The 23,893-nt window shown below is 49.5% G+C and overlaps 63 non-coding genes across 63 annotated transcripts; all 63 read left to right on the top strand.

Moving 5' to 3' along the window:
• The first annotated feature begins 30 nt into the window (after window positions 1-30).
• Window positions 31-103, top strand: trnaa-ugc (transfer RNA alanine (anticodon UGC)). The gene has a single exon. It is a non-coding gene; the product is annotated as a tRNA-Ala (tRNA).
• A 163-nt stretch (window positions 104-266) lies between these two features.
• On the top strand, window positions 267-339 carry trnaa-cgc (transfer RNA alanine (anticodon CGC)). The gene has a single exon. It is a non-coding gene; the product is annotated as a tRNA-Ala (tRNA).
• Window positions 340-634: 295 nt separating this feature from the next.
• trnaa-agc (transfer RNA alanine (anticodon AGC)) lies at window positions 635-707 on the top strand. The gene has a single exon. It is a non-coding gene; the product is annotated as a tRNA-Ala (tRNA).
• A 375-nt stretch (window positions 708-1,082) lies between these two features.
• Window positions 1,083-1,155, top strand: trnaa-cgc (transfer RNA alanine (anticodon CGC)). The gene has a single exon. It is a non-coding gene; the product is annotated as a tRNA-Ala (tRNA).
• A 295-nt stretch (window positions 1,156-1,450) lies between these two features.
• On the top strand, window positions 1,451-1,523 carry trnaa-agc (transfer RNA alanine (anticodon AGC)). The gene has a single exon. It is a non-coding gene; the product is annotated as a tRNA-Ala (tRNA).
• A 743-nt stretch (window positions 1,524-2,266) lies between these two features.
• On the top strand, window positions 2,267-2,339 carry trnaa-agc (transfer RNA alanine (anticodon AGC)). Its single transcript has one exon. It is a non-coding gene; the product is annotated as a tRNA-Ala (tRNA).
• Window positions 2,340-3,082: 743 nt separating this feature from the next.
• Window positions 3,083-3,155, top strand: trnaa-agc (transfer RNA alanine (anticodon AGC)). Its single transcript has one exon. It is a non-coding gene; the product is annotated as a tRNA-Ala (tRNA).
• Window positions 3,156-3,530: 375 nt separating this feature from the next.
• Window positions 3,531-3,603, top strand: trnaa-cgc (transfer RNA alanine (anticodon CGC)). The gene has a single exon. It is a non-coding gene; the product is annotated as a tRNA-Ala (tRNA).
• Window positions 3,604-3,898: 295 nt separating this feature from the next.
• On the top strand, window positions 3,899-3,971 carry trnaa-agc (transfer RNA alanine (anticodon AGC)). The gene has a single exon. It is a non-coding gene; the product is annotated as a tRNA-Ala (tRNA).
• Window positions 3,972-4,110: 139 nt separating this feature from the next.
• On the top strand, window positions 4,111-4,183 carry trnaa-ugc (transfer RNA alanine (anticodon UGC)). The gene has a single exon. It is a non-coding gene; the product is annotated as a tRNA-Ala (tRNA).
• Window positions 4,184-4,346: 163 nt separating this feature from the next.
• trnaa-cgc (transfer RNA alanine (anticodon CGC)) lies at window positions 4,347-4,419 on the top strand. The gene has a single exon. It is a non-coding gene; the product is annotated as a tRNA-Ala (tRNA).
• Window positions 4,420-4,714: 295 nt separating this feature from the next.
• Window positions 4,715-4,787, top strand: trnaa-agc (transfer RNA alanine (anticodon AGC)). Its single transcript has one exon. It is a non-coding gene; the product is annotated as a tRNA-Ala (tRNA).
• Window positions 4,788-5,162: 375 nt separating this feature from the next.
• Window positions 5,163-5,235, top strand: trnaa-cgc (transfer RNA alanine (anticodon CGC)). Its single transcript has one exon. It is a non-coding gene; the product is annotated as a tRNA-Ala (tRNA).
• Window positions 5,236-5,530: 295 nt separating this feature from the next.
• On the top strand, window positions 5,531-5,603 carry trnaa-agc (transfer RNA alanine (anticodon AGC)). Its single transcript has one exon. It is a non-coding gene; the product is annotated as a tRNA-Ala (tRNA).
• Window positions 5,604-6,346: 743 nt separating this feature from the next.
• On the top strand, window positions 6,347-6,419 carry trnaa-agc (transfer RNA alanine (anticodon AGC)). Its single transcript has one exon. It is a non-coding gene; the product is annotated as a tRNA-Ala (tRNA).
• A 743-nt stretch (window positions 6,420-7,162) lies between these two features.
• trnaa-agc (transfer RNA alanine (anticodon AGC)) lies at window positions 7,163-7,235 on the top strand. Its single transcript has one exon. It is a non-coding gene; the product is annotated as a tRNA-Ala (tRNA).
• A 375-nt stretch (window positions 7,236-7,610) lies between these two features.
• Window positions 7,611-7,683, top strand: trnaa-cgc (transfer RNA alanine (anticodon CGC)). The gene has a single exon. It is a non-coding gene; the product is annotated as a tRNA-Ala (tRNA).
• A 295-nt stretch (window positions 7,684-7,978) lies between these two features.
• Window positions 7,979-8,051, top strand: trnaa-agc (transfer RNA alanine (anticodon AGC)). Its single transcript has one exon. It is a non-coding gene; the product is annotated as a tRNA-Ala (tRNA).
• A 139-nt stretch (window positions 8,052-8,190) lies between these two features.
• trnaa-ugc (transfer RNA alanine (anticodon UGC)) lies at window positions 8,191-8,263 on the top strand. Its single transcript has one exon. It is a non-coding gene; the product is annotated as a tRNA-Ala (tRNA).
• Window positions 8,264-8,402: 139 nt separating this feature from the next.
• On the top strand, window positions 8,403-8,475 carry trnaa-ugc (transfer RNA alanine (anticodon UGC)). The gene has a single exon. It is a non-coding gene; the product is annotated as a tRNA-Ala (tRNA).
• Window positions 8,476-8,638: 163 nt separating this feature from the next.
• trnaa-cgc (transfer RNA alanine (anticodon CGC)) lies at window positions 8,639-8,711 on the top strand. Its single transcript has one exon. It is a non-coding gene; the product is annotated as a tRNA-Ala (tRNA).
• A 1,111-nt stretch (window positions 8,712-9,822) lies between these two features.
• Window positions 9,823-9,895, top strand: trnaa-agc (transfer RNA alanine (anticodon AGC)). The gene has a single exon. It is a non-coding gene; the product is annotated as a tRNA-Ala (tRNA).
• Window positions 9,896-10,270: 375 nt separating this feature from the next.
• Window positions 10,271-10,343, top strand: trnaa-cgc (transfer RNA alanine (anticodon CGC)). The gene has a single exon. It is a non-coding gene; the product is annotated as a tRNA-Ala (tRNA).
• Window positions 10,344-10,638: 295 nt separating this feature from the next.
• On the top strand, window positions 10,639-10,711 carry trnaa-agc (transfer RNA alanine (anticodon AGC)). Its single transcript has one exon. It is a non-coding gene; the product is annotated as a tRNA-Ala (tRNA).
• A 375-nt stretch (window positions 10,712-11,086) lies between these two features.
• trnaa-cgc (transfer RNA alanine (anticodon CGC)) lies at window positions 11,087-11,159 on the top strand. The gene has a single exon. It is a non-coding gene; the product is annotated as a tRNA-Ala (tRNA).
• Window positions 11,160-11,454: 295 nt separating this feature from the next.
• On the top strand, window positions 11,455-11,527 carry trnaa-agc (transfer RNA alanine (anticodon AGC)). The gene has a single exon. It is a non-coding gene; the product is annotated as a tRNA-Ala (tRNA).
• A 139-nt stretch (window positions 11,528-11,666) lies between these two features.
• Window positions 11,667-11,739, top strand: trnaa-ugc (transfer RNA alanine (anticodon UGC)). Its single transcript has one exon. It is a non-coding gene; the product is annotated as a tRNA-Ala (tRNA).
• A 375-nt stretch (window positions 11,740-12,114) lies between these two features.
• trnaa-cgc (transfer RNA alanine (anticodon CGC)) lies at window positions 12,115-12,187 on the top strand. Its single transcript has one exon. It is a non-coding gene; the product is annotated as a tRNA-Ala (tRNA).
• Window positions 12,188-12,482: 295 nt separating this feature from the next.
• Window positions 12,483-12,555, top strand: trnaa-agc (transfer RNA alanine (anticodon AGC)). The gene has a single exon. It is a non-coding gene; the product is annotated as a tRNA-Ala (tRNA).
• A 139-nt stretch (window positions 12,556-12,694) lies between these two features.
• trnaa-ugc (transfer RNA alanine (anticodon UGC)) lies at window positions 12,695-12,767 on the top strand. Its single transcript has one exon. It is a non-coding gene; the product is annotated as a tRNA-Ala (tRNA).
• Window positions 12,768-12,930: 163 nt separating this feature from the next.
• On the top strand, window positions 12,931-13,003 carry trnaa-cgc (transfer RNA alanine (anticodon CGC)). The gene has a single exon. It is a non-coding gene; the product is annotated as a tRNA-Ala (tRNA).
• A 295-nt stretch (window positions 13,004-13,298) lies between these two features.
• trnaa-agc (transfer RNA alanine (anticodon AGC)) lies at window positions 13,299-13,371 on the top strand. The gene has a single exon. It is a non-coding gene; the product is annotated as a tRNA-Ala (tRNA).
• Window positions 13,372-13,510: 139 nt separating this feature from the next.
• trnaa-ugc (transfer RNA alanine (anticodon UGC)) lies at window positions 13,511-13,583 on the top strand. Its single transcript has one exon. It is a non-coding gene; the product is annotated as a tRNA-Ala (tRNA).
• A 375-nt stretch (window positions 13,584-13,958) lies between these two features.
• Window positions 13,959-14,031, top strand: trnaa-cgc (transfer RNA alanine (anticodon CGC)). Its single transcript has one exon. It is a non-coding gene; the product is annotated as a tRNA-Ala (tRNA).
• A 295-nt stretch (window positions 14,032-14,326) lies between these two features.
• Window positions 14,327-14,399, top strand: trnaa-agc (transfer RNA alanine (anticodon AGC)). Its single transcript has one exon. It is a non-coding gene; the product is annotated as a tRNA-Ala (tRNA).
• A 139-nt stretch (window positions 14,400-14,538) lies between these two features.
• Window positions 14,539-14,611, top strand: trnaa-ugc (transfer RNA alanine (anticodon UGC)). The gene has a single exon. It is a non-coding gene; the product is annotated as a tRNA-Ala (tRNA).
• A 139-nt stretch (window positions 14,612-14,750) lies between these two features.
• trnaa-ugc (transfer RNA alanine (anticodon UGC)) lies at window positions 14,751-14,823 on the top strand. The gene has a single exon. It is a non-coding gene; the product is annotated as a tRNA-Ala (tRNA).
• A 531-nt stretch (window positions 14,824-15,354) lies between these two features.
• trnaa-agc (transfer RNA alanine (anticodon AGC)) lies at window positions 15,355-15,427 on the top strand. The gene has a single exon. It is a non-coding gene; the product is annotated as a tRNA-Ala (tRNA).
• A 375-nt stretch (window positions 15,428-15,802) lies between these two features.
• On the top strand, window positions 15,803-15,875 carry trnaa-cgc (transfer RNA alanine (anticodon CGC)). Its single transcript has one exon. It is a non-coding gene; the product is annotated as a tRNA-Ala (tRNA).
• Window positions 15,876-16,170: 295 nt separating this feature from the next.
• trnaa-agc (transfer RNA alanine (anticodon AGC)) lies at window positions 16,171-16,243 on the top strand. Its single transcript has one exon. It is a non-coding gene; the product is annotated as a tRNA-Ala (tRNA).
• A 139-nt stretch (window positions 16,244-16,382) lies between these two features.
• Window positions 16,383-16,455, top strand: trnaa-ugc (transfer RNA alanine (anticodon UGC)). Its single transcript has one exon. It is a non-coding gene; the product is annotated as a tRNA-Ala (tRNA).
• Window positions 16,456-16,830: 375 nt separating this feature from the next.
• On the top strand, window positions 16,831-16,903 carry trnaa-cgc (transfer RNA alanine (anticodon CGC)). The gene has a single exon. It is a non-coding gene; the product is annotated as a tRNA-Ala (tRNA).
• Window positions 16,904-17,198: 295 nt separating this feature from the next.
• Window positions 17,199-17,271, top strand: trnaa-agc (transfer RNA alanine (anticodon AGC)). Its single transcript has one exon. It is a non-coding gene; the product is annotated as a tRNA-Ala (tRNA).
• A 139-nt stretch (window positions 17,272-17,410) lies between these two features.
• Window positions 17,411-17,483, top strand: trnaa-ugc (transfer RNA alanine (anticodon UGC)). Its single transcript has one exon. It is a non-coding gene; the product is annotated as a tRNA-Ala (tRNA).
• A 139-nt stretch (window positions 17,484-17,622) lies between these two features.
• Window positions 17,623-17,695, top strand: trnaa-ugc (transfer RNA alanine (anticodon UGC)). Its single transcript has one exon. It is a non-coding gene; the product is annotated as a tRNA-Ala (tRNA).
• Window positions 17,696-17,858: 163 nt separating this feature from the next.
• trnaa-cgc (transfer RNA alanine (anticodon CGC)) lies at window positions 17,859-17,931 on the top strand. The gene has a single exon. It is a non-coding gene; the product is annotated as a tRNA-Ala (tRNA).
• Window positions 17,932-18,674: 743 nt separating this feature from the next.
• trnaa-cgc (transfer RNA alanine (anticodon CGC)) lies at window positions 18,675-18,747 on the top strand. Its single transcript has one exon. It is a non-coding gene; the product is annotated as a tRNA-Ala (tRNA).
• Window positions 18,748-19,042: 295 nt separating this feature from the next.
• Window positions 19,043-19,115, top strand: trnaa-agc (transfer RNA alanine (anticodon AGC)). Its single transcript has one exon. It is a non-coding gene; the product is annotated as a tRNA-Ala (tRNA).
• Window positions 19,116-19,278: 163 nt separating this feature from the next.
• On the top strand, window positions 19,279-19,351 carry trnaa-cgc (transfer RNA alanine (anticodon CGC)). The gene has a single exon. It is a non-coding gene; the product is annotated as a tRNA-Ala (tRNA).
• A 295-nt stretch (window positions 19,352-19,646) lies between these two features.
• trnaa-agc (transfer RNA alanine (anticodon AGC)) lies at window positions 19,647-19,719 on the top strand. The gene has a single exon. It is a non-coding gene; the product is annotated as a tRNA-Ala (tRNA).
• A 375-nt stretch (window positions 19,720-20,094) lies between these two features.
• Window positions 20,095-20,167, top strand: trnaa-cgc (transfer RNA alanine (anticodon CGC)). Its single transcript has one exon. It is a non-coding gene; the product is annotated as a tRNA-Ala (tRNA).
• A 295-nt stretch (window positions 20,168-20,462) lies between these two features.
• Window positions 20,463-20,535, top strand: trnaa-agc (transfer RNA alanine (anticodon AGC)). The gene has a single exon. It is a non-coding gene; the product is annotated as a tRNA-Ala (tRNA).
• Window positions 20,536-20,910: 375 nt separating this feature from the next.
• On the top strand, window positions 20,911-20,983 carry trnaa-cgc (transfer RNA alanine (anticodon CGC)). The gene has a single exon. It is a non-coding gene; the product is annotated as a tRNA-Ala (tRNA).
• Window positions 20,984-21,278: 295 nt separating this feature from the next.
• trnaa-agc (transfer RNA alanine (anticodon AGC)) lies at window positions 21,279-21,351 on the top strand. The gene has a single exon. It is a non-coding gene; the product is annotated as a tRNA-Ala (tRNA).
• Window positions 21,352-21,490: 139 nt separating this feature from the next.
• Window positions 21,491-21,563, top strand: trnaa-ugc (transfer RNA alanine (anticodon UGC)). The gene has a single exon. It is a non-coding gene; the product is annotated as a tRNA-Ala (tRNA).
• Window positions 21,564-21,702: 139 nt separating this feature from the next.
• On the top strand, window positions 21,703-21,775 carry trnaa-ugc (transfer RNA alanine (anticodon UGC)). Its single transcript has one exon. It is a non-coding gene; the product is annotated as a tRNA-Ala (tRNA).
• Window positions 21,776-21,938: 163 nt separating this feature from the next.
• On the top strand, window positions 21,939-22,011 carry trnaa-cgc (transfer RNA alanine (anticodon CGC)). Its single transcript has one exon. It is a non-coding gene; the product is annotated as a tRNA-Ala (tRNA).
• Window positions 22,012-22,306: 295 nt separating this feature from the next.
• On the top strand, window positions 22,307-22,379 carry trnaa-agc (transfer RNA alanine (anticodon AGC)). Its single transcript has one exon. It is a non-coding gene; the product is annotated as a tRNA-Ala (tRNA).
• Window positions 22,380-22,754: 375 nt separating this feature from the next.
• Window positions 22,755-22,827, top strand: trnaa-cgc (transfer RNA alanine (anticodon CGC)). The gene has a single exon. It is a non-coding gene; the product is annotated as a tRNA-Ala (tRNA).
• Window positions 22,828-23,122: 295 nt separating this feature from the next.
• On the top strand, window positions 23,123-23,195 carry trnaa-agc (transfer RNA alanine (anticodon AGC)). The gene has a single exon. It is a non-coding gene; the product is annotated as a tRNA-Ala (tRNA).
• A 139-nt stretch (window positions 23,196-23,334) lies between these two features.
• trnaa-ugc (transfer RNA alanine (anticodon UGC)) lies at window positions 23,335-23,407 on the top strand. Its single transcript has one exon. It is a non-coding gene; the product is annotated as a tRNA-Ala (tRNA).
• Window positions 23,408-23,546: 139 nt separating this feature from the next.
• On the top strand, window positions 23,547-23,619 carry trnaa-ugc (transfer RNA alanine (anticodon UGC)). The gene has a single exon. It is a non-coding gene; the product is annotated as a tRNA-Ala (tRNA).
• A 163-nt stretch (window positions 23,620-23,782) lies between these two features.
• trnaa-cgc (transfer RNA alanine (anticodon CGC)) lies at window positions 23,783-23,855 on the top strand. The gene has a single exon. It is a non-coding gene; the product is annotated as a tRNA-Ala (tRNA).
• The last annotated feature ends 38 nt before the right edge of the window (window positions 23,856-23,893 follow it).

Here is a 23,893-nt window from a genome sequence, read left to right on the forward strand (position 1 = left end):
TCACAAGTTTCCCGACGAGAAACTCAACATGGGGGATTAGCTCAAATGGGAGAGCGCTCGCTTTGCATGCGAGAGGTAGCGGGATCGATGCCCGCATCCTCCATAGGTGATGCTGTTTAACTGGCAAGATTTAGCTTCTTTCCACAGAAACATGAACAAGAATCGCATTGGCATGAAGGACGACGACTTCCGAGACACGGTTGGTTTGAGACAATTTGTGTCCTCATGCTGACCCTCACCAGTTCCCCGACAAGCAGCTTAACATGGGGGAATTAGCTCAAGTGGTAGAGCGCTTGCTTCGCATGCGAGAGGCAGCGGGATCGATGCCCGCATTCTCCAACAGATTTTTTTCATTGAAAAATGGAGCTCCGTTCCACAACAAACTTTGCACGTGTTTCGGAAAAGCAGCTCCAAAGCATGGGACGATTCAACTCTCCCAGGTAGGAGCAATGGAAGTGCGAGTTGGCTCAAATGCCGCAGCGCTTCCTTTGCCTGTCTTATGCAGCGGAATCGGTACCCGCATTCCCTGTGAGATTCCAACTGATGTCAAGTAAGCAGTCGAACCAGATTGTAGATTGTGACTCAAGACCGAGGAGTTTTGAACTCTGCCAAGGATAGTTGTCACATGTAAGGTGGGGGATTAGCTCAAATGGTAGAGCGCTCGCTTAGCATGCGAGAGGTAGCGGGATCGATGCCCGCATCCTCCATAGGTGATTCTGTTTAGCTGGCAAGATTTAGCTTCTTTCCACAGAAACATTTACAAGAATCGCATGAAGGATGACTACTTCACAGACACGGTTGTCCTAATGCTGACGATCACAAGTTTCCCGACGAGAACCTCAACATGGGGGCTTAGCTCAAATGGTAGAGCGCTCGCTTTGCATGCGATAGGTAGCGGGATCGATGCCAGCATCCTCCATAGGTGATGCTGTTTAGCTGGCAAGATTTAGCTTCTTTCCACAGAAACATGAACAAGAATCGCATTGGCATGAAGGACGACGACTTCCGAGACACGGTTGGTTTGAGACAATTTGTGTCCTCATGCTGACCCTCACCAGTTCCCCGACAAGCTGCTTAACATGGGGGAATTAGCTCAAGTGGTAGAGCGCTTGCTTCGCATGCGAGAGGCAGCGGGATCGATGCCCGCATTCTCCAACAGATTTTTTTCATTGAAAAATGGAGCTCCGTTCCACAACAAACTTTGCACGTGTTTCGGAAAAGCAGCTCCAAAGCATGGGACGATTCAACTCTCCCAGGTAGGAGCAATGGAAGTGCGAGTTGGCTCAAATGCCGCAGCGCTTCCTTTGCCTGTCTTATGCAGCGGAATCGGTACCCGCATTCCCTGTGAGATTCCAACTGATGTCAAGTAAGCAGTCGAACCAGATTGTAGATTTTGACTCAAGACCGAGGAGTTTTGAACTCTGCCAAGGATAGTTGTCTCATGTAAGGTGGGGGATTAGCTCAAATGGTAGAGCGCTCGCTTAGCATGCGAGAGGTAGCGGGATCGATGCCCGCATCCTCCATAGGTGATGCTGTTTAGCTGGCAAGATTTAGCTTCTTTCCACAGAAACATTTACAAGAATCGCATGAAGGATGACTGCTTCACAGACACGGTTGTCCTAATGCTGACGATCACAAGTTTCCCGACGAGAACCTCAAGATGGGGGCTTAGCTCAAATGGTAGAGCGCTCGCTTTGCATGCGAGAGGTAGCGGGATCGATGCCCGCATCCTCCATAGGTGATGCTGTTTAGCTGGCAAGATTTAGCTTCTTTCCACAGAAACATGAACAAGAATCGCATTGGCATGAAGGACGACGACTTCCGAGACACGGTTGCTTTGAGACAATTTGTGTCCTCATGCTGACCCTCACCAGTTCCCCGACAAGCAGCTTAACATGGGGGAATTAGCTCAAGTGGTAGAGCGCTTGCTTCGCATGCGAGAGGCAGCGGGATGGATGCCCGCATTCTCCAACAGATTTTTTTCATTGAAAAATGGAGCTCCGATCCACAACAAACTTTGCACGTGTTTCGGAAAAGCAGCTCCAAAGCATGGGACGATTCAACTCTCCCAGGTAGGAGCAATGGAAGTGCGAGTTGGCTCAAATGCCGCAGCGCTTCCTTTGCCTGTCTTATGCAGCGGAATCGGTACCCGCATTCCCTGTGAGATTCCAACTGATGTCAAGTAAGCAGTCGAACCAGATTGTAGATTGTGACTCAAGACCGAGGAGTTTTGAACTCTGCCAAGGATAGTTGTCACATGTAAGGTGGGGGATTAGCTCAAATGGTAGAGCGCTCGCTTAGCATGCGAGAGGTAGCGGGATCGATGCCCGCATCCTCCATAGGTGATTCTGTTTAGCTGGCAAGATTTAGCTTCTTTCCACAGAAACATTTACAAGAATCGCATGAAGGATGACTACTTCACAGACACGGTTGTCCTAATGCTGACGATCACAAGTTTCCCGACGAGAACCTCAACATGGGGGCTTAGCTCAAATGGTAGAGCGCTCGCTTTGCATGCGAGAGGTAGCGGGATCGATGCCCGCATCCTCCATAGGTGATGCTGTTTAGCTGGCAAGATTTAGCTTCTTTCCACAGAAACATGAACAAGAATCGCATTGGCATGAAGGACGACGACTTCCGAGACACGGTTGGTTTGAGACAATTTGTGTCCTCATGCTGACCCTCACCAGTTCCCCGACAAGCAGCTTAACATGGGGGAATTAGCTCAAGTGGTAGAGCGCTTGCTTCGCATGCGAGAGGCAGTGGGATCGATGCCCGCATTCTCCAACAGATTTTTTTCATTGAAAAATGGAGCTCCGTTCCACAACAAACTTTGCACGTGTTTCGGAAAAGCAGCTCCAAAGCATGGGACGATTCAACTCTCCCAGGTAGGAGCAATGGAAGTGCGAGTTGGCTCAAATGCCGCAGCGCTTCCTTTGCCTGTCTTATGCAGCGGAATCGGTACCCGCATTCCCTGTGAGATTCCAACTGATGTCAAGTAAGCAGTCGAACCAGATTGTAGATTGTGACTCAAGACCGAGGAGTTTTGAACTCTGCCAAGGATAGTTGTCACATGTAAGGTGGGGGATTAGCTCAAATGGTAGAGCGCTCGCTTAGCATGCGAGAGGTAGCGGGATCGATGCCCGCATCCTCCATAGGTGATTCTGTTTAGCTGGCAAGATTTAGCTTCTTTCCACAGAAACATTTACAAGAATCGCATGAAGGATGACTGCTTCACAGACACGGTTGTCCTAATGCTGACGATCACAAGTTTCCCGACGAGAACCTCAACATGGGGTCTTAGCTCAAATGGTAGAGCGCTCGCTTTGCATGCGAGAGGTAGCGGGATCGATGCCCGCATCCTCCATAGGTGATGCTGTTTAGCTGGCAAGATTTAGCTTCTTTCCACAGAAACATTAACAAGAATCGCATTGGCATGAAGGACGACGACTTCCGAGACACGGTTGGTTTCAGACAATTTGTGTCCTCATGCTGACCCTCACCAGTTCCCCGACAAGCAGCTTAACATGGGGGAATTAGCTCAAGTGGTAGAGCGCTTGCTTCGCATGCGAGAGGCAGCGGGATCGATGCCCGCATTCTCCAACAGATTTTTTTCATTGAAAAATGGAGCTCCGTTCCACAACAAACTTTGCACGTGTTTCGGAAAAGCAGCTCCAAAGCATGGGACGATTCAACTCTCCCAGGTAGGAGCAATGGAAGTGCGAGTTGGCTCAAATGCCGCAGCGCTTCCTTTGCCTGTCTTATGCAGCGGAATCGGTACCCGCATTCCCTGTGAGATTCCAACTGATGTCAAGTAAGCAGTCGAACCAGATTGTAGAGTGTGACTCAAGACCGAGGAGTTTTGAACTCTGCCAAGGATAGTTGTCACATGTAAGGTGGGGGATTAGCTCAAATGGTAGAGCGCTCGCTTAGCATGCGAGAGGTAGCGGGATCGATGCCCGCATCCTCCATAGGTGATTCTGTTTAGCTGGCAAGATTTAGCTTCTTTCCACAGAAACATTTACAAGAATCGCATGAAGGATGACTACTTCACAGACACGGTTGTCCTAATGCTGACGATCACAAGTTTCCCGACGAGAAACTCAACATGGGGGATTAGCTCAAATGGGAGAGCGCTCGCTTTGCATGCGAGAGGTAGCGGGATCGATGCCCGCATCCTCCATAGGTGATGCTGTTTAACTGGCAAGATTTAGCTTCTTTCCACAGAAACATGAACAAGAATCGCATTGGCATGAAGGACGACGACTTCCGAGACACGGTTGGTTTGAGACAATTTATGTCCTCATGCTGACCCTCACCAGTTCCCCGACAAGCAGCTTAACATGGGGGAATTAGCTCAAGTGGTAGAGCGCTTGCTTCGCATGCGAGAGGCAGCGGGATCGATGCCCGCATTCTCCAACAGATTTTTTTCATTGAAAAATGGAGCTCCGTTCCACAACAAACTTTGCACGTGTTTCGGAAAAGCAGCTCCAAAGCATGGGACGATTCAACTCTCCCAGGTAGGAGCAATGGAAGTGCGAGTTGGCTCAAATGCCGCAGCGCTTCCTTTGCCTGTCTTATGCAGCGGAATCGGTACCCGCATTCCCTGTGAGATTCCAACTGATGTCAAGTAAGCAGTCGAACCAGATTGTAGATTGTGACTCAAGACCGAGGAGTTTTGAACTCTGCCAAGGATAGTTGTCACATGTAAGGTGGGGGATTAGCTCAAATGGTAGAGCGCTCGCTTAGCATGCGAGAGGTAGCGGGATCGATGCCCGCATCCTCCATAGGTGATTCTGTTTAGCTGGCAAGATTTAGCTTCTTTCCACAGAAACATTTACAAGAATCGCATGAAGGATGACTACTTCACAGACACGGTTGTCCTAATGCTGACGATCACAAGTTTCCCGACGAGAACCTCAACATGGGGGCTTAGCTCAAATGGTAGAGCGCTCGCTTTGCATGCGATAGGTAGCGGGATCGATGCCAGCATCCTCCATAGGTGATGCTGTTTAGCTGGCAAGATTTAGCTTCTTTCCACAGAAACATGAACAAGAATCGCATTGGCATGAAGGACGACGACTTCCGAGACACGGTTGGTTTGAGACAATTTGTGTCCTCATGCTGACCCTCACCAGTTCCCCGACAAGCTGCTTAACATGGGGGAATTAGCTCAAGTGGTAGAGCGCTTGCTTCGCATGCGAGAGGCAGCGGGATCGATGCCCGCATTCTCCAACAGATTTTTTTCATTGAAAAATGGAGCTCCGTTCCACAACAAACTTTGCACGTGTTTCGGAAAAGCAGCTCCAAAGCATGGGACGATTCAACTCTCCCAGGTAGGAGCAATGGAAGTGCGAGTTGGCTCAAATGCCGCAGCGCTTCCTTTGCCTGTCTTATGCAGCGGAATCGGTACCCGCATTCCCTGTGAGATTCCAACTGATGTCAAGTAAGCAGTCGAACCAGATTGTAGATTTTGACTCAAGACCGAGGAGTTTTGAACTCTGCCAAGGATAGTTGTCTCATGTAAGGTGGGGGATTAGCTCAAATGGTAGAGCGCTCGCTTAGCATGCGAGAGGTAGCGGGATCGATGCCCGCATCCTCCATAGGTGATGCTGTTTAGCTGGCAAGATTTAGCTTCTTTCCACAGAAACATTTACAAGAATCGCATGAAGGATGACTGCTTCACAGACACGGTTGTCCTAATGCTGACGATCACAAGTTTCCCGACGAGAACCTCAAGATGGGGGCTTAGCTCAAATGGTAGAGCGCTCGCTTTGCATGCGAGAGGTAGCGGGATCGATGCCCGCATCCTCCATAGGTGATGCTGTTTAGCTGGCAAGATTTAGCTTCTTTCCACAGAAACATGAACAAGAATCGCATTGGCATGAAGGACGACGACTTCCGAGACACGGTTGCTTTGAGACAATTTGTGTCCTCATGCTGACCCTCACCAGTTCCCCGACAAGCAGCTTAACATGGGGGAATTAGCTCAAGTGGTAGAGCGCTTGCTTCGCATGCGAGAGGCAGCGGGATGGATGCCCGCATTCTCCAACAGATTTTTTTCATTGAAAAATGGAGCTCCGATCCACAACAAACTTTGCACGTGTTTCGGAAAAGCAGCTCCAAAGCATGGGACGATTCAACTCTCCCAGGTAGGAGCAATGGAAGTGCGAGTTGGCTCAAATGCCGCAGCGCTTCCTTTGCCTGTCTTATGCAGCGGAATCGGTACCCGCATTCCCTGTGAGATTCCAACTGATGTCAAGTAAGCAGTCGAACCAGATTGTAGATTGTGACTCAAGACCGAGGAGTTTTGAACTCTGCCAAGGATAGTTGTCACATGTAAGGTGGGGGATTAGCTCAAATGGTAGAGCGCTCGCTTAGCATGCGAGAGGTAGCGGGATCGATGCCCGCATCCTCCATAGGTGATTCTGTTTAGCTGGCAAGATTTAGCTTCTTTCCACAGAAACATTTACAAGAATCGCATGAAGGATGACTACTTCACAGACACGGTTGTCCTAATGCTGACGATCACAAGTTTCCCGACGAGAACCTCAACATGGGGGCTTAGCTCAAATGGTAGAGCGCTCGCTTTGCATGCGAGAGGTAGCGGGATCGATGCCCGCATCCTCCATAGGTGATGCTGTTTAGCTGGCAAGATTTAGCTTCTTTCCACAGAAACATGAACAAGAATCGCATTGGCATGAAGGACGACGACTTCCGAGACACGGTTGGTTTGAGACAATTTGTGTCCTCATGCTGACCCTCACCAGTTCCCCGACAAGCAGCTTAACATGGGGGAATTAGCTCAAGTGGTAGAGCGCTTGCTTCGCATGCGAGAGGCAGTGGGATCGATGCCCGCATTCTCCAACAGATTTTTTTCATTGAAAAATGGAGCTCCGTTCCACAACAAACTTTGCACGTGTTTCGGAAAAGCAGCTCCAAAGCATGGGACGATTCAACTCTCCCAGGTAGGAGCAATGGAAGTGCGAGTTGGCTCAAATGCCGCAGCGCTTCCTTTGCCTGTCTTATGCAGCGGAATCGGTACCCGCATTCCCTGTGAGATTCCAACTGATGTCAAGTAAGCAGTCGAACCAGATTGTAGATTGTGACTCAAGACCGAGGAGTTTTGAACTCTGCCAAGGATAGTTGTCACATGTAAGGTGGGGGATTAGCTCAAATGGTAGAGCGCTCGCTTAGCATGCGAGAGGTAGCGGGATCGATGCCCGCATCCTCCATAGGTGATTCTGTTTAGCTGGCAAGATTTAGCTTCTTTCCACAGAAACATTTACAAGAATCGCATGAAGGATGACTGCTTCACAGACACGGTTGTCCTAATGCTGACGATCACAAGTTTCCCGACGAGAACCTCAACATGGGGGCTTAGTTCAAATGGTAGAGCGCTCGCTTTGCATGCGAGAGGTAGCGGGATCGATGCCCGCATCCTCCATAGGTGATGCTGTTTAGCTGGCAAGATTTAGCTTCTTTCCACAGAAACATGAACAAGAATCGCATTGGCATGAAGGACGACGACTTCCGAGACACGGTTGCTTTGAGACAATTTGTGTCCTCATGCTGACCCTCACCAGTTCCCCGACAAGCAGCTTAACATGGGGGAATTAGCTCAAGTGGTAGAGCGCTTGCTTCGCATGCGAGAGGCAGCGGGATCGATGCCCGCATTCTCCAACAGATTTTTTTCATTGAAAAATGGAGCTCCGTTCCACAACAAACTTTGCACGTGTTTCGGAAAAGCAGCTCCAAAGCATGGGACGATTCAACTCTCCCAGGTAGGAGCAATGGAAGTGCGAGTTGGCTCAAATGCCGCAGCGCTTCCTTTGCCTGTCTTATGCAGCGGAATCGGTACCCGCATTCCCTGTGAGATTCCAACTGATGTCAAGTAAGCAGTCGAACCAGATTGTAGATTGTGACTCAAGACCGAGGAGTTTTGAACTCTGCCAAGGATAGTTGTCACATGTAAGGTGGGGGATTAGCTCAAATGGTAGAGCGCTCGCTTAGCATGCGAGAGGTAGCGGGATCGATGCCCGCATCCTCCATAGGTGATGCTGTTTAGCTGGCAAGATTTAGCTTCTTTCCACAGAAACATTTACAAGAATCGCATGAAGGATGACTACTTCACAGACACGGTTGTCCTAATGCTGACGATCACAAGTTTCCCGACGAGAACCTCAACATGGGGGATTAGCTCAAATGGTAGAGCGCTCGCTTTGCATGCGAGAGGTAGCGGGATCGATGCCCGCATCCTCCATAGGTGATTCTGTTTAGCTGGCAAGATTTAGCTTCTTTCCACAGAAACATTTACAAGAATCGCATGAAGGATGACTACTTCACAGACACGGTTGTCCTAATGCTGACGATCACAAGTTTCCCGACGAGAAACTCAACATGGGGGATTAGCTCAAATGGTAGAGCGCTCGCTTTGCATGCGAGAGGTAGCGGGATCGATGCCCGCATCCTCCATAGGTGATGCTGTTTAACTGGCAAGATTTAGCTTCTTTCCACAGAAACATGAACAAGAATCGCATTGGCATGAAGGACGACGACTTCCGAGACACGGTTGGTTTCAGACAATTTGTGTCCTCATGCTGACCCTCACCAGTTCCCCGACAAGCAGCTTAACATGGGGGAATTAGCTCAAGTGGTAGAGCGCTTGCTTCGCATGCGAGAGGCAGCGGGATCGATGCCCGCATTCTCCAACAGATTTTTTTCATTGAAAAATGGAGCTCCGTTCCACAACAAACTTTGCACGTGTTTCGGAAAAGCAGCTCCAAAGCATGGGACGATTCAACTCTCCCAGGTAGGAGCAATGGAAGTGCGAGTTGGCTCAAATGCCGCAGCGCTTCCTTTGCCTGTCTTATGCAGCGGAATCGGTACCCGCATTCCCTGTGAGATTCCAACTGATGTCAAGTAAGCAGTCGAACCAGATTGTAGATTGTGACTCAAGACCGAGGAGTTTTGAACTCTGCCAAGGATAGTTGTCACATGTAAGGTGGGGGATTAGCTCAAATGGTAGAGCGCTCACTTAGCATGCGAGAGGTAGCGGGATCGATGCCCGCATCCTCCATAGGTGATTCTGTTTAGCTGGCAAGATTTAGCTTCTTTCCACAGAAACATTTACAAGAATCGCATGAAGGATGACTACTTCACAGACACGGTTGTCCTAATGCTGACGATCACAAGTTTCCCGACGAGAACCTCAACATGGGGGCTTAGCTCAAATGGTAGAGCGCTCGCTTTGCATGCGAGAGGTAGCGGGATCGATGCCCGCATCCTCCATAGGTGATGCTGTTTAGCTGGCAAGATTTAGCTTCTTTCCACAGAAACATGAACAAGAATCGCATTGGCATGAAGGACGACGACTTCCGAGACACGGTTGGTTTGAGACAATTTGTGTCCTCATGCTGACCCTCACCAGTTCCCCGACAAGCAGCTTAACATGGGGGAATTAGCTCAAGTGGTAGAGCGCTTGCTTTGCATGCGAGAGGCAGTGGGATCGATGCCCGCATTCTCCAACATATTTTTTTCATTGAAAAATGGAGCTCCGTTCCACAACAAACTTTGCACGTGTTTCGGAAAAGCAGCTCCAAAGCATGGGACGATTCAACTCTCCCAGGTAGGAGCAATGGAAGTGCGAGTTGGCTCAAATGCCGCAGCGCTTCCTTTGCCTGTCTTATGCAGCGGAATCGGTACCCGCATTCCCTGTGAGATTCCAACTGATGTCAAGTAAGCAGTCGAACCAGATTGTAGATTGTGACTCAAGACCGAGGAGTTTTGAACTCTGCCAAGGATAGTTGTCACATGTAAGGTGGGGGATTAGCTCAAATGGTAGAGCGCTCGCTTAGCATGCGAGAGGTAGCGGGATCGATGCCCGCATCCTCCATAGGTGATTCTGTTTAGCTGGCAAGATTTAGCTTCTTTCCACAGAAACATTTACAAGAATCGCATGAAGGATGACTGCTTCACAGACACGGTTGTCCTAATGCTGACGATCACAAGTTTCCCGACGAGAACCTCAACATGGGGGCTTAGTTCAAATGGTAGAGCGCTCGCTTTGCATGCGAGAGGTAGCGGGATCGATGCCCGCATCCTCCATAGGTGATGCTGTTTAGCTGGCAAGATTTAGCTTCTTTCCACAGAAACATGAACAAGAATCGCATTGGCATGAAGGACGACGACTTCCGAGACACGGTTGCTTTGAGACAATTTGTGTCCTCATGCTGACCCTCACCAGTTCCCCGACAAGCAGCTTAACATGGGGGAATTAGCTCAAGTGGTAGAGCGCTTGCTTCGCATGCGAGAGGCAGCGGGATCGATGCCCGCATTCTCCAACAGATTTTTTTCATTGAAAAATGGAGCTCCGTTCCACAACAAACTTTGCACGTGTTTCGGAAAAGCAGCTCCAAAGCATGGGACGATTCAACTCTCCCAGGTAGGAGCAATGGAAGTGCGAGTTGGCTCAAATGCCGCAGCGCTTCCTTTGCCTGTCTTATGCAGCGGAATCGGTACCCGCATTCCCTGTGAGATTCCAACTGATGTCAAGTAAGCAGTCGAACCAGATTGTAGATTGTGACTCAAGACCGAGGAGTTTTGAACTCTGCCAAGGATAGTTGTCACATGTAAGGTGGGGGATTAGCTCAAATGGTAGAGCGCTCGCTTAGCATGCGAGAGGTAGTGGGATCGATGCCCGCATCCTCCATAGGTGATGCTGTTTAGCTGGCAAGATTTAGCTTCTTTCCACAGAAACATTTACAAGAATCGCATGAAGGATGACTGCTTCACAGACACGGTTGTCCTAATGCTGACGATCACAAGTTTCCCGACGAGAACCTCAACATGGGGGCTTAGCTCAAATGGTAGAGCGCTCGCTTTGCATGCGAGAGGTAGCGGGATCGATGCCCGCATCCTCCATAGGTGATGCTGTTTAGCTGGCAAGATTTAGCTTCTTTCCACAGAAACATGAACAAGAATCGCATTGGCATGAAGGACGACGACTTCCGAGACACGGTTGCTTTGAGACAATTTGTGTCCTCATGCTGACCCTCACCAGTTCCCCGACAAGCAGCTTAACATGGGGGAATTAGCTCAAGTGGTAGAGCGCTTGCTTCGCATGCGAGAGGCAGCGGGATCGATGCCCGCATTCTCCAACAGATTTTTTTCATTGAAAAATGGAGCTCCGTTCCACAACAAACTTTGCACGTGTTTCGGAAAAGCAGCTCCAAAGCATGGGACGATTCAACTCTCCCAGGTAGGAGCAATGGAAGTGCGAGTTGGCTCAAATGCCGCAGCGCTTCCTTTGCCTGTCTTATGCAGCGGAATCGGTACCCGCATTCCCTGTGAGATTCCAACTGATGTCAAGTAAGCAGTCGAACCAGATTGTAGATTGTGACTCAAGACCGAGGAGTTTTGAACTCTGCCAAGGATAGTTGTCACATGTAAGGTGGGGGATTAGCTCAAATGGTAGAGCGCTCGCTTAGCATGCGAGAGGTAGCGGGATCGATGCCCGCATCCTCCATAGGTGATGCTGTTTAGCTGGCAAGAATTAGCTTCTTTCCACAGAAACATTTACAAGAATCGCATGAAGGATGACTACTTCACAGACACGGTTGTCCTAATGCTGACGATCACAAGTTTCCCGACGAGAACCTCAACATGGGGGATTAGCTCAAATGGTAGAGCGCTCGCTTTGCATGCGAGAGGTAGCGGGATCGATGCCCGCATCCTCCATAGGTGATTCTGTTTAGCTGGCAAGATTTAGCTTCTTTCCACAGAAACATTTACAAGAATCGCATGAAGGATGACTGCTTCACAGACACGGTTGTCCTAATGCTGACGATCACAAGTTTCCCGACGAGAACCTCAACATGGGGGCTTAGCTCAAATGGTAGAGCGCTCGCTTTGCATGCGAGAGGTAGCGGGATCGATGCCCGCATCCTCCATAGGTGATGCTGTTTAGCTGGCAAGATTTAGCTTCTTTCCACAGAAACATGAACAAGAATCGCATTGGCATGAAGGACGACGACTTCCGAGACACGGTTGCTTTGAGACAATTTGTGTCCTCATGCTGACCCTCACCAGTTCCCCGACAAGCAGCTTAACATGGGGGAATTAGCTCAAGTGGTAGAGCGCTTGCTTCGCATGCGAGAGGCAGCGGGATCGATGCCCGCATTCTCCAACAGATTTTTTTCATTGAAAAATGGAGCTCCGTTCCACAACAAACTTTGCACGTGTTTCGGAAAAGCAGCTCCAAAGCATGGGACGATTCAACTCTCCCAGGTAGGAGCAATGGAAGTGCGAGTTGGCTCAAATGCCGCAGCGCTTCCTTTGCCTGTCTTATGCAGCGGAATCGGTACCCGCATTCCCTGTGAGATTCCAACTGATGTCAAGTAAGCAGTCGAACCAGATTGTAGATTGTGACTCAAGACCGAGGAGTTTTGAACTCTGCCAAGGATAGTTGTCACATGTAAGGTGGGGGATTAGCTCAAATGGTAGAGCGCTCGCTTAGCATGCGAGAGGTAGCGGGATCGATGCCCGCATCCTCCATAGGTGATGCTGTTTAGCTGGCAAGATTTAGCTTCTTTCCACAGAAACATTTACAAGAATCGCATGAAGGATGACTACTTCACAGACACGGTTGTCCTAATGCTGACGATCACAAGTTTCCCGACGAGAACCTCAACATGGGGGATTAGCTCAAATGGTAGAGCGCTCGCTTTGCATGCGAGAGGTAGCGGGATCGATGCCCGCATCCTCCATAGGTGATGCTGTTTAGCTGGCAAGATTTAGCTTCTTTCCACAGAAACATGAACAAGAATCGCATTGGCATGAAGGACGACGACTTCCGAGACACGGTTGCTTTGAGACAATTTGTGTCCTCATGCTGACCCTCACCAGTTCCCCGACAAGCAGCTTAACATGGGGGAATTAGCTCAAGTGGTAGAGCGCTTGCTTCGCATGCGAGAGGCAGCGGGATCGATGCCCGCATTCTCCAACAGATTTTTTTCATTGAAAAATGGAGCTCCGTTCCACAACAAACTTTGCACGTGTTTCGGAAAAGCAGCTCCAAAGCATGGGACGATTCAACTCTCCCAGGTAGGAGCAATGGAAGTGCGAGTTGGCTCAAATGCCGCAGCGCTTCCTTTGCCTGTCTTATGCAGCGGAATCGGTACCCGCATTCCCTGTGAGATTCCAACTGATGTCAAGTAAGCAGTCGAACCAGATTGTAGATTGTGACTCAAGACCGAGGAGTTTTGAACTCTGCCAAGGATAGTTGTCACATGTAAGGTGGGGGATTAGCTCAAATGGTAGAGCGCTCGCTTAGCATGCGAGAGGTAGCGGGATCGATGCCCGCATCCTCCATAGGTGATGCTGTTTAGCTGGCAAGAATTAGCTTCTTTCCACAGAAACATTTACAAGAATCGCATGAAGGATGACTACTTCACAGACACGGTTGTCCTAATGCTGACGATCACAAGTTTCCCGACGAGAACCTCAACATGGGGGATTAGCTCAAATGGTAGAGCGCTCGCTTTGCATGCGAGAGGTAGCGGGATCGATGCCCGCATCCTCCATAGGTGATTCTGTTTAGCTGGCAAGATTTAGCTTCTTTCCACAGAAACATTTACAAGAATCGCATGAAGGATGACTGCTTCACAGACACGGTTGTCCTAATGCTGACGATCACAAGTTTCCCGACGAGAACCTCAACATGGGGGCTTAGCTCAAATGGTAGAGCGCTCGCTTTGCATGCGAGAGGTAGCGGGATCGATGCCCGCATCCTCCATAGGTGATGCTGTTTAGCTGGCAAGATTTAGCTTCTTTCCACAGAAACATGAACAAGAATCGCATTGGCATGAAGGACGACGACTTCCGAGACACGGTTGCTTTGAGACAATTTGTGTCCTCATGCTGACCCTCACCAGTTCCCCGACAAGCAGCTTAACATGGGGGAATTAGCTCAAGTGGTAGAGCGCTTGCTTCGCATGCGAGAGGCAGCGGGATCGATGCCCGCATTCTCCAACAGATTTTTTTCATTGAAAAATGGAGCTCCGTTCCACAACAAACTTTGCACGTGTTTCGGAAAAGCAGCTCCAAAGCATGGGACGATTCAACTCTCCCAGGTAGGAGCAATGGAAGTGCGAGTTGGCTCAAATGCCGCAGCGCTTCCTTTGCCTGTCTTATGCAGCGGAATCGGTACCCGCATTCCCTGTGAGATTCCAACTGATGTCAAGTAAGCAGTCGAACCAGATTGTAGATTGTGACTCAAGACCGAGGAGTTTTGAACTCTGCCAAGGATAGTTGTCACATGTAAGGTGGGGGATTAGCTCAAATGGTAGAGCGCTCGCTTAGCATGCGAGAGGTAGCGGGATCGATGCCCGCATCCTCCATAGGTGATGCTGTTTAGCTGGCAAGATTTAGCTTCTTTCCACAGAAACATTTACAAGAATCGCATGAAGGATGACTACTTCACAGACACGGTTGTCCTAATGCTGACGATCACAAGTTTCCCGACGAGAACCTCAACATGGGGGATTAGCTCAAATGGTAGAGCGCTCGCTTTGCATGCGAGAGGTAGCGGGATCGATGCCCGCATCCTCCATAGGTGATTCTGTTTAGCTGGCAAGATTTAGCTTCTTTCCACAGAAACATTTACAAGAATCGCATGAAGGATGACTACTTCACAGACACGGTTGTCCTAATGCTGACGATCACAAGTTTCCCGACGAGAAACTCAACATGGGGGATTAGCTCAAATGGTAGAGCGCTCGCTTTGCATGCGAGAGGTAGCGGGATCGATGCCCGCATCCTCCATAGGTGATGCTGTTTAACTGGCAAGATTTAGCTTCTTTCCACAGAAACATGAACAAGAATCGCATTGGCATGAAGGACGACGACTTCCGAGACACGGTTGGTTTCAGACAATTTGTGTCCTCATGCTGACCCTCACCAGTTCCCCGACAAGCAGCTTAACATGGGGGAATTAGCTCAAGTGGTAGAGCGCTTGCTTCGCATGCGAGAGGCAGCGGGATGGATGCCCGCATTCTCCAACAGATTTTTTTCATTGAAAAATGGAGCTCCGTTCCACAACAAACTTTGCACGTGTTTCGGAAAAGCAGCTCCAAAGCATGGGACGATTCAACTCTCCCAGGTAGGAGCAATGGAAGTGCGAGTTGGCTCAAATGCCGCAGCGCTTCCTTTGCCTGTCTTATGCAGCGGAATCGGTACCCGCATTCCCTGTGAGATTCCAACTGATGTCAAGTAAGCAGTCGAACCAGATTGTAGATTGTGACTCAAGACCGAGGAGTTTTGAACTCTGCCAAGGATAGTTGTCACATGTAAGGTGGGGGATTAGCTCAAATGGTAGAGCGCTCGCTTAGCATGCGAGAGGTAGTGGGATCGATGCCCGCATCCTCCATAGGTGATGCTGTTTAGCTGGCAAGATTTAGCTTCTTTCCACAGAAACATTTACAAGAATCGCATGAAGGATGACTGCTTCACAGACACGGTTGTCCTAATGCTGACGATCACAAGTTTCCCGACGAGAACCTCAACATGGGGGCTTAGCTCAAATGGTAGAGCGCTCGCTTTGCATGCGAGAGGTAGCGGGATCGATGCCCGCATCCTCCATAGGTGATGCTGTTTAGCTGGCAAGATTTAGCTTCTTTCCACAGAAACATGAACAAGAATCGCATTGGCATGAAGGACGACGACTTCCGAGACACGGTTGCTTTGAGACAATTTGTGTCCTCATGCTGACCCTCACCAGTTCCCCGACAAGCAGCTTAACATGGGGGAATTAGCTCAAGTGGTAGAGCGCTTGCTTCGCATGCGAGAGGCAGCGGGATCGATGCCCGCATTCTCCAACAGATTTTTTTCATTGAAAAATGGAGCTCCGTTCCACAACAAACTTTGCACGTGTTTCGGAAAAGCAGCTCCAAAGCATGGGACGATTCAACTCTCCCAGGTAGGAGCAATGGAAGTGCGAGTTGGCTCAAATGCCGCAGCGCTTCCTTTGCCTGTCTTATGCAGCGGAATCGGTACCCGCATTCCCTGTGAGATTCCAACTGATGTCAAGTAAGCAGTCGAACCAGATTGTAGATTGTGACTCAAGACCGAGGAGTTTTGAACTCTGCCAAGGATAGTTGTCACATGTAAGGTGGGGGATTAGCTCAAATGGTAGAGCGCTCGCTTAGCATGCGAGAGGTAGCGGGATCGATGCCCGCATCCTCCATAGGTGATGCTGTTTAGCTGGCAAGAATTAGCTTCTTTCCACAGAAACATTTACAAGAATCGCATGAAGGATGACTACTTCACAGACACGGTTGTCCTAATGCTGACGATCACAAGTTTCCCGACGAGAACCTCAACATGGGGGATTAGCTCAAATGGTAGAGCGCTCGCTTTGCATGCGAGAGGTAGCGGGATCGATGCCCGCATCCTCCATAGGTGATTCTGTTTAGCTGGCAAGATTTAGCTTCTTTCCACAGAAACATTTACAAGAATCGCATGAAGGATGACTGCTTCACAGACACGGTTGTCCTAATGCTGACGATCACAAGTTTCCCGACGAGAACCTCAACATGGGGGCTTAGCTCAAATGGTAGAGCGCTCGCTTTGCATGCGAGAGGTAGCGGGATCGATGCCCGCATCCTCCATAGGTGATGCTGTTTAGCTGGCAAGATTTAGCTTCTTTCCACAGAAACATGAACAAGAATCGCATTGGCATGAAGGACGACGACTTCCGAGACACGGTTGCTTTGAGACAATTTGTGTCCTCATGCTGACCCTCACCAGTTCCCCGACAAGCAGCTTAACATGGGGGAATTAGCTCAAGTGGTAGAGCGCTTGCTTCGCATGCGAGAGGCAGCGGGATCGATGCCCGCATTCTCCAACAGATTTTTTTCATTGAAAAATGGAGCTCCGTTCCACAACAAACTTTGCACGTGTTTCGGAAAAGCAGCTCCAAAGCATGGGACGATTAAACTCTCCCAGGTAGGAGCAATGGAAGTGCGAGTTGGCTCAAATGCCGCAGCGCTTCCTTTGCCTGTCTTATGCAGCGGAATCGGTACCCGCATTCCCTGTGAGATTCCAACTGATGTCAAGTAAGCAGTCGAACCAGATTGTAGATTGTGACTCAAGACCGAGGAGTTTTGAACTCTGCCAAGGATAGTTGTCACATGTAAGGTGGGGGATTAGCTCAAATGGTAGAGCGCTCGCTTAGCATGCGAGAGGTAGCGGGATCGATGCCCGCATCCTCCATAGGTGATGCTGTTTAGCTGGCAAGATTTAGCTTCTTTCCACAGAAACATTTACAAGAATCGCATGAAGGATGACTACTTCACAGACACGGTTGTCCTAATGCTGACGATCACAAGTTTCCCGACGAGAACCTCAACATGGGGGATTAGCTCAAATGGTAGAGCGCTCGCTTTGCATGCGAGAGGTAGCGGGATCGATGCCCGCATCCTCCATAGGTGATTCTGTTTAGCTGGCAAGATTTAGCTTCTTTCCACAGAAACATTTACAAGAATCGCATGAAGGATGACTACTTCACAGACACGGTTGTCCTAATGCTGACGATCACAAGTTTCCCGACGAGAAACTCAACATGGGGGATTAGCTCAAATGGTAGAGCGCTCGCTTTGCATGCGAGAGGTAGCGGGATCGATGCCCGCATCCTCCATAGGTGATGCTGTTTAACTGGCAAGATTTAGCTTCTTTCCACAGAAACATGAACAAGAATCGCATTGGCATGAAGGACGACGACTTCCGAGACACGGTTGGTTTCAGACAATTTGTGTCCTCATGCTGACCCTCACCAGTTCCCCGACAAGCAGCTTAACATGGGGGAATTAGCTCAAGTGGTAGAGCGCTTGCTTCGCATGCGAGAGGCAGCGGGATCGATGCCCGCATTCTCCAACAGATTTTTTTCATTGAAAAATGGAGCTCCGTTCCACAACAAACTTTGCACGTGTTTCGGAAAAGCAGCTCCAAAGCATGGGACGATTCAACTCTCCCAGGTAGGAGCAATGGAAGTGCGAGTTGGCTCAAATGCCGCAGCGCTTCCTTTGCCTGTCTTATGCAGCGGAATCGGTACCCGCATTCCCTGTGAGATTCCAACTGATGTCAAGTAAGCAGTCGAACCAGATTGTAGATTGTGACTCAAGACCGAGGAGTTTTGAACTCTGCCAAGGATAGTTGTCACATGTAAGGTGGGGGATTAGCTCAAATGGTAGAGCGCTCACTTAGCATGCGAGAGGTAGCGGGATCGATGCCCGCATCCTCCATAGGTGATTCTGTTTAGCTGGCAAGATTTAGCTTCTTTCCACAGAAACATTTACAAGAATCGCATGAAGGATGACTACTTCACAGACACGGTTGTCCTAATGCTGACGATCACAAGTTTCCCGACGAGAACCTCAACATGGGGGCTTAGCTCAAATGGTAGAGCGCTCGCTTTGCATGCGAGAGGTAGCGGGATCGATGCCCGCATCCTCCATAGGTGATGCTGTTTAGCTGGCAAGATTTAGCTTCTTTCCACAGAAACATGAACAAGAATCGCATTGGCATGAAGGACGACGACTTCCGAGACACGGTTGGTTTGAGACAATTTGTGTCCTCATGCTGACCCTCACCAGTTCCCCGACAAGCAGCTTAACATGGGGGAATTAGCTCAAGTGGTAGAGCGCTTGCTTCGCATGCGAGAGGCAGCGGGATCGATGCCCGCATTCTCCAACAGATTTTTTTCATTGAAAAATGGAGCTCCGTTCCACAACAAACTTTGCACGTGTTTCGGAAAAGCAGCTCCAAAGCATGGGACGATTCAACTCTCCCAGGTAGGAGCAATGGAAGTGCGAGTTGGCTCAAATGCCGCAGCGCTTCCTTTGCCTGTCTTATGCAGCGGAATCGGTACCCGCATTCCCTGTGAGATTCCAACTGATGTCAAGTAAGCAGTCGAACCAGATTGTAGATTGTGACTCAAGACCGAGGAGTTTTGAACTCTGCCAAGGATAGTTGTCACATGTAAGGTGGGGGATTAGCTCAAATGGTAGAGCGCTCGCTTAGCATGCGAGAGGTAGCGGGATCGATGCCCGCATCCTCCATAGGTGATGCTGTTTAGCTGGCAAGATTTAGCTTCTTTCCACAGAAACATGAACAAGAATCGCATTGGCATGAAGGACGACGACTTCCGAGACACGGTTGCTTTGAGACAATTTGTGTCCTCATGCTGACCCTCACCAGTTCCCCGACAAGCAGCTTAACATGGGGGAATTAGCTCAAGTGGTAGAGCGCTTGCTTCGCATGCGAGAGGCAGCGGGATCGATGCCCGCATTCTCCAACAGATTTTTTTCATTGAAAAATGGAGCTCCGTTCCACAACAAACTTTGCACGTGTTTCGGAAAAGCAGCTCCAAAGCATGGGACGATTCAACTCTCCCAGGTAGGAGCAATGGAAGTGCGAGTTGGCTCAAATGCCGCAGCGCTTCCTTTGCCTGTCTTATGCAGCGGAATCGGTACCCGCATTCCCTGTGAGATTCCAACTGATGTCAAGTAAGCAGTCGAACCAGATTGTAGATTGTGACTCAAGACCGAGGAGTTTTGAACTCTGCCAAGGATAGTTGTCACATGTAAGGTGGGGGATTAGCTCAAATGGTAGAGCGCTCGCTTAGCATGCGAGAGGTAGCGGGATCGATGCCCGCATCCTCCATAGGTGATGCTGTTTAGCTGGCAAGATTTAGCTTCTTTCCACAGAAACATTTACAAGAATCGCATGAAGGATGACTGCTTCACAGACACGGTTGTCCTAATGCTGACAATCACAAGTTTCCCGACGAGAACCTCAACATGGGGGCTTAGCTCAAATGGTAGAGCGCTCGCTTTGCATGCGAGAGGTAGCGGGATCGATGCCCGCATCCTCCATAGGTGATGCTGTTTAGCTGGCAAGATTTAGCTTCTTTCCACAGAAACATGAACAAGAATCGCATTGGCATGAAGGACGACGACTTCCGAGACACGGTTGGTTTGAGACAATTTGTGTCCTCATGCTGACCCTCACCAGTTCCCCGACAAGCAGCTTAACATGGGGGAATTAGCTCAAGTGGTAGAGCGCTTGCTTCGCATGCGAGAGGCAGCGGGATCGATGCCCGCATTCTCCAACAGATTTTTTTCATTGAAAAATGGAGCTCCGTTCCACAACAAACTTTGCACGTGTTTCGGAAAAGCAGCTCCAAAGCATGGGACGATTCAACTCTCCCAGGTAGGAGCAATGGAAGTGCGAGTTGGCTCAAATGCCGCAGCGCTTCCTTTGCCTGTCTTATGCAGCGGAATCGGTACCCGCATTCCCTGTGAGATTCCAACTGATGTCAAGTAAGCAGTCGAACCAGATTGTAGATTGTGACTCAAGACCGAGGAGTTTTGAACTCTGCCAAGGATAGTTGTCACATGTAAGGTGGGGGATTAGCTCAAATGGTAGAGCGCTCGCTTAGCATGCGAGAGGTAGCGGGATCGATGCCCGCATCCTCCATAGGTGATTCTGTTTAGCTGGCAAGATTTAGCTTCTTTCCACAGAAACATTTACAAGAATCGCATGAAGGATGACTGCTTCACAGACACGGTTGTCCTAATGCTGACGATCACAAGTTTCCCGACCAGAACCTCAACATGGGGGCTTAGCTCAAATGGTAGAGCGCTCGCTTTGCATGCGAGAGGTAGCGGGATCGATGCCCGCATCCTCCATAGGTGATGCTGTTTAGCTGGCAAGATTTAGCTTCTTTCCACAGAAACATGAACAAGAATCGCATTGGCATGAAGGACGACGACTTCCGAGACACGGTTGCTTTGAGACAATTTGTGTCCTCATGCTGACCCTCACCAGTTCCCCGACAAGCAGCTTAACATAGGGGAATTAGCTCAAGTGGTAGAGCGCTTGCTTCGCATGCGAGAGGCAGCGGGATCGATGCCCGCATTCTCCAACAGATTTTTTTCATTGAAAAATGGAGCTCCGTTCCACAACAAACTTTGCACGTGTTTCGGAAAAGCAGCTCCAAAGCATGGGACGATTCAACTCTCCCAGGTAGGAGCAATGGAAGTGCGAGTTGGCTCAAATGCCGCAGCGCTTCCTTTGCCTGTCTTATGCAGCGGAATCGGTACCCGCATTCCCTGTGAGATTCCAACTGATGTCAAGTAAGCAGTCGAACCAGATTGTAGATTGTGACTCAAGACCGAGGAGTTTTGAACTCTGCCAAGGATAGTTGTCACATGTAAGGTGGGGGTTTAGCTCAAATGGTAGAGCGCTCGCTTAGCATGCGAGAGGTAGCGGGATCGATGCCCGCATCCTCCATAGGTGATGCTGTTTAGCTGGCAAGATTTAGCTTCTTTCCACAGAAACATTTACAAGAATCGCATGAAGGATGACTACTTCACAGACACGGTTGTCCTAATGCTGACGATCACAAGTTTCCCGACGAGAACCTCAACATGGGGGATTAGCTCAAATGGTAGAGCGCTCGCTTTGCATGCGAGAGGTAGCGGGATCGATGCCCGCATCCTCCATAGGTGATTCTGTTTAGCTGGCAAGATTTAGCTTCTTTCCACAGAAACATTTACAAGAATCGCATGAAGGATGACTACTTCACAGACACGGTTGTCCTAATGCTGACGATCACAAGTTTCCCGACGAGAAACTCAACATGGGGGATTAGCTCAAATGGTAGAGCGCTCGCTTTGCATGCGAGAGGTAGCGGGATCGATGCCCGCATCCTCCATAGGTGATGCTGTTTAACTGGCAAGATTTAGCTTCTTTCCACAGAAACATGAACAAGAATCGCATTGGCATGAAGGACGATGACTTCCGAGACACGGTTGGTTTAAGACAATTTGTGTCCTCATGCTGACCCTCACCAGTTCCCCGACAAGCAGCTTAACATGGGGGAATTAGCTCAAGTGGTAGAGCGCTTGCTTCGCATGCGAGAGGCAGCGGGATCGATGCCCGCATTCTCCAACAGATTTTTTTCATTGAAAAATGGAGCTCCGTTCCACAACAAACTTTGCACGTGTTTCGGAAAAGCAGCTCCAAAGCATGGGACGATTCAACTCTCCCAGGTAGGAGCAATGGAAGTGCGAGTTGGCTCAAATGCCGCAGCGCTTCCTTTGCCTGTCTTATGCAGCGGAATCGGTACCCGCATTCCCTGTGAGATTCCAACTGATGTCAAGTAAGCAGTCGAACCAGATTGTAGATTGTGACTCAAGACCGAGGAGTTTTGAACTCTGCCAAGGATAGTTGTCACATGTAAGGTGGGGGATTAGCTCAAATGGTAGAGCGCTCGCTTAGCATGCGAGAGGTAGCGGGATCGATGCCCGCATCCTCCATAGGTGATTCTGTTTAGCTGGCAAGATTTAGCTTCTTTCCACAGAAACATTTACAAGAATCGCATGAAGGATGACTGCTTCACAGACACGGTTGTCCTAATGCTGACGATCACAAGTTTCCCGACCAGAACCTCAATATGGGGGCTTAGCTCAAATGGTAGAGCGCTCGCTTTGCATGCGAGAGGTAGCGGGATCGATGCCCGCATCCTCCATAGGTGATTCTGTTTAGCTGGCAAGATTTAGCTTCTTTCCACAGAAACATGAACAAGAATCGCATTGGCATGAAGGACGACGACTTCCGAGACACGGTTGCTTTGAGACAATTTGTGTCCTCATGCTGACCCTCACCAGTTCCCCGACAAGCAGCTTAACATAGGGGAATTAGCTCAAGTGGTAGAGCGCTTGCTTCGCATGCGAGAGGCAGCGGGATCGATGCCCGCATTCTCCAACAGATTTTTTTCATTGAAAAATGGAGCTCCGTTCCACAACAAACTTTGCACGTGTTTCGGAAAAGCAGCTCCAAAGCATGGGACGATTCAACTCTCCCAGGTAGGAGCAATGGAAGTGCGAGTTGGCTCAAATGCCGCAGCGCTTCCTTTGCCTGTCTTATGCAGCGGAATCGGTACCCGCATTCCCTGTGAGATTCCAACTGATGTCAAGTAAGCAGTCGAACCAGATTGTAGATTGTGACTCAAGACCGAGGAGTTTTGAACTCTGCCAAGGATAGTTGTCACATGTAAGGTGGGGGTTTAGCTCAAATGGTAGAGCGCTCGCTTAGCATGCGAGAGGTAGCGGGATCGATGCCCGCATCCTCCATAGGTGATGCTGTTTAGCTGGCAAGATTTAGCTTCTTTCCACAGAAACATTTACAAGAATCGCATGAAGGATGACTACTTCACAGACACGGTTGTCCTAATGCTGACGATCACAAGTTTCCCGACGAGAACCTCAACATGGGGGATTAGCTCAAATGGTAGAGCGCTCGCTTTGCATGCGAGAGGTAGCGGGATCGATGCCCGCATCCTCCATAGGTGATTCTGTTTAGCTGGCAAGATTTAGCTTCTTTCCACAGAAACATTTACAAGAATCGCATGAAGGATGACTACTTCACAGACACGGTTGTCCTAATGCTGACGATCACAAGTTTCCCGACGAGAAACTCAACATGGGGGATTAGCTCAAATGGTAGAGCGCTCGCTTTGCATGCGAGAGGTAGCGGGATCGATGCCCGCATCCTCCATAGGTGATGCTGTTTAACTGGCAAGATTTAGCTTCTTTCCACAGAAACATGAACAAGAATCGCATTGGCATGAAGGACGACGACTTCCGAGACACGGTTGGTTTAAGACAATTTGTGTCCTCGTGCTGACCCTCACCAGTTCCCCGACAAGCAGCTTAACATGGGGGAATTAGCTCAAGTGGTAGAGCGCTTGCTTCGCATGCGAGAGGCAGCGGGATCGATGCCCGCATTCTCCAACAGATTTTTTTCATTGAAAAATGGAGCTCCGTTCCAC

The sequence above is a fragment of the Hypomesus nipponensis genome, chromosome 12 (genome assembly GCF_054491055.1).
Source record: "Hypomesus nipponensis isolate SF chromosome 12, ASM5449105v1, whole genome shotgun sequence".
NCBI classification, from domain to species: domain Eukaryota; kingdom Metazoa; phylum Chordata; class Actinopteri; order Osmeriformes; family Osmeridae; genus Hypomesus; species Hypomesus nipponensis.